The sequence below is a fragment of the Colobus angolensis genome, unplaced genomic scaffold (assembly GCF_000951035.1).
Source record: "Colobus angolensis palliatus isolate OR3802 unplaced genomic scaffold, Cang.pa_1.0 Scaffold302, whole genome shotgun sequence".
Classification (NCBI taxonomy): domain Eukaryota; kingdom Metazoa; phylum Chordata; class Mammalia; order Primates; family Cercopithecidae; genus Colobus; species Colobus angolensis.
Window position 1 is genome coordinate 2,147,163 of NW_012116289.1, and position 2,480 is coordinate 2,149,642.

The window sequence follows — 2,480 nt, forward strand, 5'->3', positions numbered from 1 at the left end:
GTTGCGACGCTGGCGCGGGTTTGTTGGGGAAGGGGGATGTGGGGCTGGGACCTTGGAGTCAAGATTCCTACAGAGCCAGAGAAGCGGCTGGCGGCTTGGACTCTGCGTCTTCTCCTGCACTCAGGGATGGGAGGGAATCCCCCGGCGAGTGCGCTCGTGGGAGGAGGCGGTGATGGGCGAGAGGGATGGGGGCCAGGAGGGCCGGAGAGGGCGGTCTGGGCAGCCGGGAGCTCCGGAGGCTCTGGTTGTAAATACTCTCCTCCCAGGGACACACCGGGGTCTCCGCCGAGACCGGGAGAGGCGGCGGGGGGCTTTGCGGAGCTTCGCGGAAATCTCGGCTTCGGAGAGGGGATGCACCGGGCGCGCCTTCACAGAAGGGGGCGGCGGTATGCCGGGGGCCCGGGAATCGGAGCGGAGAGTGGCGACCGCGATTGCCGGAGTCTTTTTGAGGAAGAGGAAATACAGAACTCAGCTGTCCCGGGGGTGCGCGCGTGTTTGGGATTGGGAAGTCGGTGCTGTGCCGCGCGCGCGCGCGAGGTGGCGTGTGTGTGTGTGTGTGTGTGTATGCGCGCGCGTGTGTGTGCGCGCGCGTATGTGTGTGTGGTGTGTCGTCGGTGTGTGTAAGTGTGTGTGTGGGGTGGGTATTGTCGGTGTGGGGGGGTGTTGTCGGTGTGTGTGTGTGAGTGTTACCGCACAGCCAGGAACTACCCGCCCAGTGACCCTCTCCAGCCTAGGGGTCGATTTGAAGTTGGAGGCGGGACGGGACCTGCCTTGACCTAAAGGACCAGGCTCAGGCTTGGTCCCAGGTAGTGACCCAGCTCTGAGAGCCCCTGGACAGCCCCGAGACCCAGTGAACGTATTTGGGATGCCCCTCGCGCTGGATCATGGGCTTCCTAACTGCGCTGGCCCTGAATGATTCGGGCCTAATTCGTTATGATTAAGATTTCAGATAACCTAAGGCAGGGGTTGGGGCTTCCAGAAGCGGAGGCTGCCTGTTGGGCGCGGCCGGTGACTTGGGGATGAGGCTATGGAAGAATATCTGAGTGTTTCTTTTTTGCTTCTATAAAGGTAATTAATGACCTGTATTTACATACCAAAACCCTGCGAGCAACTTTGGGACATAGAGGGATATAATCCTTCTCAGAATCATTTTGAGATTGCAAAGACTGGCAGCAGCTGTTATTGGGGTCTCCTCTGGCCCCATATTATCTCTGGGTTCTCAGGTTCTCCTCTGGGTTCTCATATTATCTCACCTCCATGCCTACTTTCCAAGGTTGTTTCAAGGATTATTGTCCCCCAATTTATAGATCTGGGGGAAAATAATGGTAAGTTAGGAGGCGAGATCCCCTGCAGACACATCGCATACATTTAATTTTTCTTATAGCTGACCTTTTGAAGCTTTACTCTTTACTGTTGTATATTTCCTATCTCTGGAAGGCTGTGGTTAAATGTGGGTGCTCCCTTTTTTCTACTCTGTTTTGTTTGTTTTTATTAGGTTGGTAAATTGTGAGGAAATGACCTGGACTGCTGGGACTCTTGGGGAGGGGTTGTGTCAGGAGGGTACTGAACTGGAGAACAAGAAGCATGGTAGGTATCAGGGAGGGGCAGGCTGGGAGGCAGACCCGGCTGGGAGGCAGACCCGGATGGGAGGCAGACCCGGATGGGAGTCCGGGGAAACTCAGGGCCTGGAGGAGTCATTGGGCAAGAAGATGGGCAGTTCTAATGATGGCCATGCTTACTGTCCTTGGTAACTGCAGGCACCCTCACCGTCTTACGTTCTTCTTTTTCACTGAGTTCTCTGCCTAGGGCCTTTGCACATGAAATTACAGGAGGAGATTTTCTCCCACATGTCCAGATGACTGACTTCCCCCGCTTCCTTCAGGTGTCTGCCCAGCTGTCAGCTTATCGCGGGCCTTCCCTGGCTACCCCATATAAAATAGCAGCCAGATACTCCCTGGGCCTCTTATGTTACTCAGTTTTTTGTCTTAGTACCTTTTACTCCCTGGCATTATACAGTCATTTGTGTATTTGAGTATTGTCTCTCTCCTTGTTAGAGCAGAAGTTCAATAAGGGTAGTGATTACCTTGTCTTGTTTACAGCTCCAGAACTTAGATGGATTCTTAGCATGACTTCAGTGCTCAATAAGTGTTTGTAGACTGACTAAAGGAGAGGTAGCTGTATTGGGAGAGATCCACCAGGGAAATATACCAGGAAAATGTTGCAGCATTAGTGCAAGTAAAAAGCCCAGGTAATGGGCTTTTGTTTTTTCCCCCGTCCTTTCCCCCATGCCAAGCCACTCTTCTTTTAGACCCTGTTCTGCCTCAAGTATACTCCTCCCTTTTTCAGCCTGAAGAAAGGAAGAGAGGGATGATTCCTTGAGAGATTAGACAACCAGTGCACTTAATAACACATAACCAGCTGGGCGTGGTGGCTCACGCCTGTAATCCCAGCACTTTGGGAGGCTGAGGTGGGTGGATTGA

General features: G+C 53.4%; 1 protein-coding gene across 3 annotated transcripts in view; it reads left to right on the forward strand.

Annotated features, from left to right (window-relative positions):
• ELMO1 (engulfment and cell motility 1) overlaps positions 1-2,480 on the forward strand; it is a 586,055-nt gene that overhangs the window by 1,113 nt on the left and 582,462 nt on the right. The gene's annotated exons all lie outside the window — the stretch shown is intronic.